Source organism: Aegilops tauschii, chromosome 2 (genome assembly GCF_002575655.3).
Source record: "Aegilops tauschii subsp. strangulata cultivar AL8/78 chromosome 2, Aet v6.0, whole genome shotgun sequence".
In the NCBI taxonomy this organism is placed as follows: Eukaryota; Viridiplantae; Streptophyta; class Magnoliopsida; order Poales; family Poaceae; genus Aegilops; species Aegilops tauschii.
The window spans coordinates 532868442-532880300 of record NC_053036.3 but is presented as its reverse complement, the minus strand read 5'-3'; the positions used below and the strand labels follow the sequence as shown (position 1 = coordinate 532880300).

Genomic DNA, 11859 nt, shown 5'->3' with positions numbered 1-11859 from the left:
AGGTTTTTGGCTCCGTATCTGATCGTTTGGGGGTACGTAGATATATATAGGAGGAAGAAGTATGTCGGTGGAGCAACAGGGGGCCCACGAGGGTGGAGGGCGCGCCCCCTACCTCGTGGCCTCCTGGAAGCTTCTCTTACGTAGGGTCCAAGTCTCCTGGATCATGTTCGTTCCAAAAATCACGTTCCCGAAGGTTTCATTCCGTTTGGACTCCGTTTGATATTCTTTTTCTGCGAAACTCTGAAATAGGAAAAAAACAGCAATTCTGGGCTGGGCCTACGGTTAATAGGTTAGTCCCAAAAATAATATAAAAGTGAATAATAAAGCCCAATAATGTCCAAAATAGAAGATAATATAGCATGGAGCAATCAAAAATTGTAGATACGTTGGAGACGTATCAAGCATCCCCGAGCTTAATTCCTGGTCGTCCTCGAGTAGGTAAATGATAAAAACAGAATTTTTGATGCAGAGTGCTACTTGGCATTATTCCAATGTAATTCTTCTTAATTTTGGTATGAATATTCAGATCCGAAAGATTCAAGATAAAAGTTCATATTGACATAAAAGTAATAATACTTCAAGCATACTAACTAAGCAATTATGTCCTCTCAAAATAACATGGCCAAAGAAAGTTCATCCCTACAAAATCATATAGTTTAGTCATGCTCCATTTTCTTCACTCAAGAATGCTCTCATCATGCACGACCCCGATGACAAGCCAAGCAATTGTTTCATACTTTAGTAATCTCAAACTTATAAACCTTCACGCAATACATGAGCACGAGCCATGGACATAGCACTATAGGTGGAATAGAATATGATGATGGGGGTTACATGGAGAAGACAAAAAAGGAGAAAGTCTCACATCAACGAGGCTAATCAATGAGCTGTGGAGATGCCCATCGATTGATGTTAATACAAGGAGTAGGGATTTCCATGCAACGGATGCACTAGAGCTATAAATGTATGAAAGCTCAACAAAAGAAACTAAGTGGGTGTGCATCCAACTTGCTTGCTCATGAAGACCTAGGGCACTTGAGGTGGCCCATTGTTGGAATATACAAGCCAAGTTCTATAATGAAAAATTCCCACTAGTATATGAAAATGACAAAACAAGAGACTCTCTATCATGAAGATTATGGTGCTACTTTGAAGCACAAGTGTGGTAAAAGGATAGTAACATTGTCCCTTCTCTCTTTTTCTCTCATTTTTTTGGGCCTTCTTTTTTTATGGCCTTTCTCTCTCTTTTTTTAATTCCTCACTTGGGACAATGCTCTAGAAAATGATGATCATCACACTTCTATTTATTTACAACTCAATGATTACAACTCGATACTAGAACAAAGTATGACTCTATATGAATGCCTCCGGCGGTGTACCGGGATATGCAATGAACCAAGAGTGATATGTATGAAAGAATTATGAATGGTGGTTTTGCCACAAATACTATGTCAACTACATGATCATGCTAAGCAATATGACAATGATGAACGTGTCATGATAAACGGAATGGTGGAAAGTTGCATGGCAATATATCTCGGAATGGCTATGGAAATGCCATAATAGGTAGGTATGGTGGCTGTTTTGAGGAAGATATAAGGAGGTTTATGTGTGAAAGAGCGTATCATATCACGGGGTTTGGATGTACCGGCGATGTTTGCATCAACTCTCAATGTGAGAAAGGGCAATGCACGGTACCGAAGAGGCTAGCAATGATGGAAGGGTGAGAGTGCGTATAATCCATGGACTCAACATTAGTCATAAAGAACTCACATACTTATTGCAAAAATCTAGAAGTCATCAAAAAGCAAGCACTACGCGCATGCTCCTAGGGGTATAGATTGGTAGAAAAAGACCATCGCTCGTCCCCGACCGCCACTCATAAGGAGGACAATCAAAGAACACCTCATGTTTCAAATTTGTTACATAACGTTTACCATACGTGCATGCTACGGGACTTGCAAACTTCAACACAAGTATTTCTCAAATTCACAACTACTCAACTAGCACGACTTTGATATTATTACCTCCATATCTCAAAACAATCATCAAGCATCAAACTTCTCTTAGTATTCAACGCACTCATAAGAAAGTTTTTACTATCTTGAATACCTAGCATATTAGGATTATTTAAGCAAATTACCATGCTATTAAAGACTCTAAAAATAATCTAAGTGAAGCATGAGAGATCAATAGTTTCTATAAAACAAATCCACCACCATGCTCTAAAAGATAGAAGTGAAGTACTAGAGCAAAACTATATAACTCAAAAGATATAAGTGAAGCACATAGAGTATTCTAATAATTTCTGAATCATGTGTGTCTCTCTCAAAAGGTGTGTACAGAAAGGATGATTGTGGCAAACTAACAAGCAAAGACTCAAATCATACAAGACGCTCCAAGCAAAACACATATCATGTGGTGAATAAAAATATAGCTCCAAGTAAAGTTACCGATGGAAGTAGACGAAAGAGGGGATGCCTTCCGGGGCATCCCCAAGCTTTGGCTTTATGGTGTCCTTAGATTATCTTGGGGGTGCCATGGGCATCCCCAAGCTTAGGCTCTTTCCACTCCTTGTTCCATAATCCATCAAAATCTTTCACCCAAAACTTGAAAACTTCACAACACAAAACTTAACAGAAAATCTCGTGAGCTCCGTTAGCGAAAGACAAAAGACCACTTCAAGGTACTGTAATGAACTCATTATTTATTTATATTGGTGTCAAACCTACTGTATTCCAACTTCTCTATGGTTTATAAACTATTTTACTAGCCATAGATTCATCAAAATAGTCAAACAACACACGAAAAACAGAATCTGTCAAAAACAGAACACTCTGTAGTAATCTGTAACTAACGCAAACTTCTGGAACTCCAAAAAGTCAGCAAAACTAGGAAGACCTAGGCAATTTGTTTATTGATCAGCAGCAATTGGAATCAGTATTTTATCACGTTCTGGTGATTTTTAACAATTGTTTTCGTGAACAGAAGTTTCTGGAAATTACAGCAAGATCAAATAATTATCATCCAAGAAGATCCTATAGGTTTAACTTGGCACAACACTAATTAAAACATAAAAACACATCTAACCAGAGGCTAGATCAAATATTTATTCCTAAACAGAAGCAAAAAGAAAAAAAAGACTAAAAATAAAATTGGGTTGCCTCCCAACAAGCGCTATCGTTTAACGCCCCTAGCTAGGCATAAAAGCAAGGATAGATCTAGGTATTGCCATCTTTGGTTTTAGGGAAAAAGAGAGCAAACTTGTTGTCTATGGAATTAATCTTTCTATTTTGACAAAGTACATGACCATTAATGGTAGAAGAAAGACTAAGTATGTTGCAGAAATTGGCATCTAGGCTAGCTTTTATCTCTTTGATAGATTCGTTTTAGTAAGAAAGCAAAAGAGAGGTAATTTCAACTTTCTCGTTAATGGGGTGCCCAAATATAGTTTTCATCTTTTCATAGGTATCTATGGGGTCCCCTTCGAGAAAACCATCATCAAAAATAGAATCTAAAACATGTTTGAATGAAGCGGGCAACCCAACATAAAAGCTCTTTAAGTAAACCTCAATTTGGTATTGAGGTACATAGCTAGCCCGGATCTTTAATAACCTGTCCCAAGCATCTTTCAAAGATTCATCGAGTAAATAACGAAATATTCAAGAATCTTCTTCATCAAAATTGCTAAGGTTTTCATTGATAACTCCGGCAGGTTTTTCCATAGTATTTTTATTTATGAGATTAGATAAGATAGCAGGATTGTCTAAAGTGCAAAAACTTGGGAGAGGAATCCCAACTCTTTTTGGTTCCGACATGGCAAGGGAAAAGAGAACGAAAAGAGGCAACTGGAAAAGAGAGGGCGAATAAAACGGCAAGGGTGAAGTGGGGGAGAGGAAAACGAGAGGCAAATGGCAAATAATGTAATGCGGGAGATAAGGGTTTGTGATGGGTACTTGGTATGTTGACTTTTGTGTAGACCTCCCCGGCAACGGCGCCAAAAATACTTCTTGCTACCTGTTGAGCACTGTGTTGGTTTTCCCTTGAAGAGGAAAGGGTGATGCAGCAAAGTAGCGTAAGTATTTCCCTCAGTTTTTTAGAACCAAGGTATCAATCCAGTAGGAGGCTACGCGCGAGTCCCTCGCACCTACACAAAACAAATAAATCCTCGCAACCAACGCGATAAGGGGTTGTCAATCCCTTCACGGTCACTTACGAGAGTGAGATCTGATAGATATGATAGGATAATATTTTTGGTATTTTTATGATAAAGATGCAAAGTAAAATAGAAGCAAAGTAAATAACTAAGTGTTGGAAGATTAATATGATGAAGATAGACCCGGGGGCCATAGGTTTCACTAGTGGCTTCTCTCATGAGCATAAGTATTTTACGGTGGGTGAACAAATTACTGTTGAGCAATTGACAGAATTGAGCATAGTTATGAGAATATCTAGGTATGATCATGTATATAGGCATCACGTCCAAGACAAGTAGACCGACTCCTGCCTGCATCTACTACTATTACTCCACTCATCGACCGCTATCCAGCATGCATCTAGAGTATTAAGTTCATAAAAACAGAGTAACGCCTTAAGCAAGATGACATGATGTAGAGGGATAAATTCATGCAATATGATAAAAAAACCCATCTTGTTATCCTCGATGGCAACAATACAATACGTGCCTTGCTGCCCCTACTGTCACTTGGAAAGGACACCGCAAGATTGAACCCAAAGCTAAGCACTTCTCCCATTGCAAGAAAGATCAATCTAGTAGGCCAAACTAAACTGATAATTCAAAGAGACTTGCAAAGATAACCAATCATACATAAAAGAATTCAGAGAAGATTCAAATATTGTTCATAGATAAACTTGATCATAAACCCACAATTCATCGGTCTCAACAAACACACCGCAAAAAGAAGATTACATCGAATAGATCTCCACGAGAGAGGGGGAGAACATTGTATTGAGATCCAAAAATAAAGAAGAAGCCATCTAGCTAATAACTATGGACCCGAAGGTCTGAGGTAAACTACTCACACTTCATCGGAGAGGCTATGGTGATGATGTAGAAGCCCTCCGTGATGGATGCCCCCTCCGGCGGAGCTCCGGAACAGGCGCCAAGATGGGATCTCGTGGGTACAGAAGGTTGCGGCGGTGGAATTAGGTTTTTGGCTCCGTATCTAATCGTTTGGGGGTACGTAGGTATATATAGGAGGAAGAAGTACGTCGGTGGAGCAACCGGGGGCCCACGAGGGTGGAGGGCGTGCCCTGGGGGGTAGGCGCGCCCCCTACCATGCGGATGCGCCAAGAATCCAGGCTACCTGGCCCCCATTTATTCCTGCAGCCATTTACCTTCATCTCTCACGCCACACGACACAATAAGCACACCCATGACGACACATACAAAGAGGACATCCAACGGTTACAATGGCGCTCCCCGTGGCTCCAAGGGTGCTCCCAGCTGCCAACGACGACAACGGGGGGCAGTTCACCATGCATCACATAGTGGACACCCACGTGAGGGGGAAGGCCCTCTCGGTGGTGTACACGAATGAGCCAGTCTCCATGGAGAGCTCCATCCAAACTATGGAGTAGTTGCTCGCTGAGGACAAGTACCAATTGTTCGGCTTCAACCTCGAGTTCACCAGCGGTCGTGCCGGGTAGGATCAGAAGGTTGTCGTCGCCCAGTTGTGCATGCGAAATGACGTCCTCGTCTACCACTACCACCTGGCCACAAGGCCTTGCGAGTGTTTCTCCAGGTTTATCAATGACTCCGACTACAGTTTCGCTATGGTGGACACCACTAACAATTTAAAAGTGCTCAAGGTTCCGGGCTTGAAATGCCAGAATCTTGTCAACATCAAGGACCACTACAAGGTCTGGGGCAGCGCCAACAACAAACAGAACTCCCTGGTTGACCTCGCTTCGGCTATCATCGACCCCTACTACATGAAGATGAAGGATGAGAGCAAGAAGGACAAGAACGCCTTGCATAGTGTCTAGCATCAGAGACTGGATGAACAACACGTCAAGTACGCGGCCAAGGACGCGTACGCAAGCTACGAGTTGTACAGGCGGATCCTTGACATGAGGAAGTGTCTTCTTCCTGCCCCAGACGAGGGATCGAGCCCCATAGTAGTGGCGGGAGCGTCACAAGAAGTAGATGACTAGAGGATCGTTTCTCCTAGTTTAGAATGCATGCAATTGTTTATTGAGGTGTGTGCGAATGATCCGTATAGTCACATATGTAATTGAATGTTTATTTCAGTTATATGTTATTCTTCTATAGACAGAGCAAATCACACGGCTCATTAGCAGCAATCGTTTTTGTTATTATTGGTCTTCGCACACGTTTCTGATTACAGACCTGTTTGCCACATATCACACACATCTTGTTCAGTTGAACTGTTTCTGTTGTCTTGGCTCATCACAAACAGTTCATCCGAGTGAACTGTATGCCCTCCATCGAACAGACACCTTGATCTGGCTGACCGTTTCTATTGTGTTGCCTAATCGCACATAGTTCATCCTAGTGAATTGTATGTCGTATATCGCACACACACTCATCTGGCTGCCCGTTTCTGTTGTTCTGCCTCATCGCAAATAGTTCTGCTAGATTAACCATTTGTCATGCATCGCACACGCAACTCTAGTCTGAACCGTGTTTGATGTCACCGCCATCGCAAATGTTTTGTATCTTTTTTGACGGTTTTATTACATCACCGTTTGTGATTAATGCATCACACACAGTTTCGTCAAAGGGTCTCTAATGGGACTGTCGCGTTTGGACCAACCTGTAGTGGTGTGTGTACGATGCAAAAAACACTACGAAAAACATGATTCAAAATGACATCATCAAGATTCCATGATGCAGCACCGAAGGGAAGGACATACACTAGATAGGATGATATGAAAAACATTGGTGGACGGTTGTGATGTAAGTCATCACATCTCCAATTCTAGCTAGCATGTGATTTTTTAGCACTTTAACATGTGTTAGATATTCCTATATCTTGAGCAGCCGTCTTTGTTCTTTAAGCCAAAAAGTATGGAATGTTTGGTTGAGCCGTAACTTCGGCCATTGCTCATTGTCACTTAATCATAGTACACAACCTTATTTATTGTTACATCACACATCCTACAACAGTTGCAAGATTTTTCTTATTCAACACTCTTTTTGGCAGTAACAAATTTTGGGGAGCAGGTAACAAAACCCACTGGTATAGCCCTCCTTGTGGCAGGCCTCAACACATTTATGCTTCTTACATAGAAGAGTGCTATAGGTCCTACACTCATAAGTGCAGGTCTCGGCTTCCGAGCCTACAAAACATCCACACAATATGATGTACATAAAAAATTAGATTCTACGATGTTCCACATAGAAACAAGAATAGAAAGAAGTAGCATGGATTAAAAATTTCACATATGAGTGGCAACTGTATAAAAGTGCACTGAGGAAGTGACTTTTCTTCCTGTGGAATTTTCAGACAACACTTACCAGGAACGAAAAGAAGAGGCATGAGCAGTAGCTGGCATAACAGGCTTGGCACCTTGACAACTCCAATGTCTTCAGAAAACAATCAAAAAGCAAGCTTGGAAGAGATGCACATCAAAATGGGTCATATATATAGCATATAGCCTGGAAAGATGAGACCTAAAAAAGTCAAAGATATGCATGGAACCCGTTCTGAAAGAAGATATGAACCACCAAATTTATTGAGTATAATAATGTGGTCATTTTAACTTCTAGCTGCATGCTGCAATTCTGATACTCTATCTACAAGATGTGGCTCTATCAGCATGAAAGTCGTTCTGAAAGAGATGTGAACCACCATATTTATGGAGTATAATAATATATGCATTTAACTTCTACATGTTGAAGGTGGTGCGCGTGTGCATATACATTTGCTACAAATACTTCGTTAATATGAACTACTTGTCATAGTCAGCATGATCAATTATCATAGCAGATTCATCAAGATTTACATTCATCATCAACCAAGTTGAATGATTGCAATCAGTGTTGACTCGTTTGTAAATCCAAGCTGAACCACTTCCCGCATCTTAAAATATTCTTCAGCCTTGACAACACTTTCCCTAAGCCTATCTCTGTTCTCTTCTTTATACATGCTCTAGAGCTTTGCTAGGCACATCTTCAAAGACTGTGGCCACTCTTGATCAACCCACTCCAGGTAAGAACACTTCCGTTCATCTTATAATATTTAAAACTAAATTAGTAACAATTTTAGGGGAAATGACTTTCTAGCAACATATAAAATCACCAAATACATATTTTGAAAAACTGAAGAGGTTAATTATGACATATCTTCTCAAAAAGATCAATGTGCAAATGAATTAATTGTTTCTGAGACAATAACCAAATTCTGAAATATCAGAAGCTATAATTAACTGCAACAACACTACAAGTTCATAGTCATGTACTATAAATAACAAATTGAACATTTTATGAGAAAGCTAAATATAACTGCAACAGCATAACGATAGTGTTTGGATGACATCAAATTGATACTAACAGATGTGTACATGCACAAATTTAGTAACATAGAACTAATAGCACTAAGGTCGTCCACTATGTATGCCAAAACCGGTGTCAAGACAACTGTTGCTACATTTGGCACCGGTGCCTTGCACTGGCGAGCCGATGCAGAGCAAAAAATCAGGGAACCAGACTCGAGAGCACCTAATTGCTCCGATGCCCAATTCCTTCATGCCATAAAAATTTAGTATTTTACTGCTTGGCTACTCGGATGTGTGCACCAAAGTTGGCTGCACAAACTACTAAAGTGGTGCCAAATAATTTTCTAATGGCACCGCTGATGAGATGGAAACTTTTTTAGATACTAGGTAGAAACGACGACACTGTATTAATCACATCCAGAATAACATAGCACAGTGACGGTGTTTGAATCACATCTAACAAATAATTTGTAACAACGAAAGTGGGGATAACCTTCTCTGCACATGCCAGAAACTTCCTCCCACCGTCCACAGATTCAAACGCAACTAACTTCACGCATGGAGATTGATGGTGACAACGAGCAGGCAGATCTTCAGCGACCCCGCTCCATTCATTGCAGTTGATGGTCCTAGGGAGCTACAAGAGGAAGTTATGACCCAAATTGGCCGTCGGGTTAAAATCCTTCATTTCAAATCATAACCCGAGAGAGAGAGAGAAGAGAGGCATACCTAGGTGGTGAAAGAGTCGTCCTCGGAGGAGGAACCGCTGGAGAGGTCATTGAAGAAGACCATGGCGACCGCGGCGGTCGGATGCGAGACGGCGAGAGCGAGGAAGAAAGCGAGGAAGCGGCTATAGCTTCAGAAGGAAGGAAGGAGGAAACAGGGGAAATGTGACTTGTGGTCAGGGAGAAAAGGGGGTGGGGAGGTGGGGTAGATATTTCGGTGGTAGGCCAAAAATTTCGAAAGGTGGAGGGAAACTTTTATTGGGGAACGTAGTAATTTCAAAAAAATTCCTACGCACACACAGGATCATGGTGATGCATAGCAACGAGAGGGGAGAGTGTGTCCACGTACCCTCGTAGACCGAAAGCGGAAGCGTTAGAACAACGCGGTTGATGTAGTCGTACGTCTTCACGATCCAACCGATGCAAGTACCGAACGCACGGCACCTCCGAGTTCAGCACATGTTCAGCTAGATGACGTCCCACGAACTCTGATCCAGCAGAGCTTCGAGGGAGAGTTCCGTTAGCACGATGGCATGATGACGGTGATGATGATGCTACTGACGCAGGGCTTCGCCTAAGCACCGCTATGATATGACCGAGGTGGATTATGGTGGAGGGGGGCACCGCACACGGCTAAGAGATCAATGATCAATTGTTGTGTCTCTGGGGTGCCACCTGGCCATGTATATAAAGGAGTGGAGGAGAGGGGAGGGCCGGCCTAGCTATGGCGCACCCTGGAGGAGTCCTACTCCCACCGGGAGTAGGAATCCCCCCCTTCCAAGTAGTAGGAGTAGGAGAGAAGGAAGGGGAAGAGAGAAGAGAAGGAAGGAGGGGGCGCAGCCCCTCCCCCTAGTCCAATTCGGACCAGGCCTTGGGGGGCGCGCGGCCTGCCTCTCTCTCTCTCCCCTAAAGCCCAATAAGGCCCATATACTTCTTCACGTATTCCCGTAACTCCCCGGTACTCCGAAAAATACCCGAACCACTCGGAACCTTTCCGATGTCCGAATATAGTCGTCCAATATATCGATCTTTACGTCTCGACCATTTCGAGACTCCTCGTCATGTCCCCGATCTCATCCGGGACTCCGAACTACCTTCAGTACATCACAACACATAAACTCATAATCCAAATCGTCACAGAACTTTAAACGTGCGGACCCTACGGGTTCGAGAACTATGTAGACATGACCAAGACATGTCTCCGGTCAATAACCAGTAGCGGAACCTGGATGCTCATATTGGCTCCTACATATTCTACGAAGATCTTTATCGGTCAAACCGCATAAAAACATACGTTGTTCCCTTTGTCATCGGTATATTACTTGCCCGAGATTCGATCGTCGGTATCTCAATACCTAGTTCAATCTCGTTACCGGCAAGTCTCTTTACTCATTCCAAAATACATTATCCCGCAACTAACTCATTAGTTACAATGCTTGCAAGGCTTATAGTGATGTGTATTACCGAGTGGGCCCAGAGATACCTCTCCGACAATTGGAGTGACAAATCCTAATATCGAAATACGCCAACTCAACAAGTACATTTGGAGACACCTGTAGAGCACCTTTATAATCACCCAGTTACGTTGTGACGTTTGGTAGCACACAAAGTGTTCCTCCGATAAACGGGAGTTGCATAATCTCATAGTCATAGGAACATGTATAAGTCATGAAGAAAGCAATAGCAACATACTAAACGATCAAGTACTAAGCTAACGAAATGGGTCAAGTCAATCACATCATTCTCTAATGATGTGATCCCGTTAATCAAATGACAACTCATGTCTATGGCTAGGAAAATTAACCATCTTTGATTCAACGAGCTAGTCAAGTAGAGGCATACTAGTGACACTCTGTTTGTCTATGTATTCACACATGTATTATGTTTCCGGTTAATACAATTCTAGCATGAATAATAACCATTTATCATGAAATAAGGAAATAAATAATAACTTTATTATTGCATCTAGGGCATATTTCCTTCAACTTTGCGCGCGATGCCGCCGGACACCATTCACTTTGAACAAATGTGTGCATCGCAAACGATTCTTATGCTTTATGCGCATGGGATGAGTTTGATCATTCAAATTTTGGTGGAATTCCCTGGGTACTGTCCTCATCCATGTCATTGAGTAATTTAACATTGCTTGCTAATTTGGGCACACAAAAGAGCCTACAGCACATAGACCACACTTACTGAATTGAGCAATTTTAGTAATTAAACAAAGCCAGTTGACCTAAACATTGCTCTAACAAAAAAACAGCATTATAAACAAAGCCTAAGTACGCATAATTTTAACAAAGCCGTCGCCGTGCCGGCCTATGCCTCGCCGGTGTAAGATGAGACATCGATGACTTGTCCTGGCAACATGCTGCCGTTGGTGGACTCCGCGTCCCCCTGCTGAAGTCGACCGCGTCCTCGTCCTTGTCCCTGTCCTCGGCGCCGCCCTCAAGGTTGTAGTACTCGTAGTAGTGCTGCGCCAGAGCTCGCATTGGTACTCCACCGCTGATTCCTCGATGGATAAACTCTTATCTACCTCGACCTCAGCCACACGCAACTCCTCCTCCCGGCGCTTCTCGATCTCTGCCGTCTCCTGCATCTCCAGCTCCCAATCGGCGATCTCATGAGGAAGCAGGTGCTGCATGGCCTT

The 11859-nt window shown here is 42.3% G+C and overlaps 1 long non-coding RNA gene across 1 annotated transcript; it reads right to left on the bottom strand.

Moving 5' to 3' along the window:
* Positions 1–7053: 7053 nt before the first annotated feature.
* Positions 7054–7706, bottom strand: LOC120974661 (uncharacterized). The gene is made up of 2 exons (XR_005770009.2): positions 7505–7706; positions 7054–7326 (listed from the first exon to the last, which is right to left on the bottom strand). It is a non-coding gene; the product is annotated as an uncharacterized lncRNA (long non-coding RNA).
* Positions 7707–11859: the final 4153 nt, after the last annotated feature.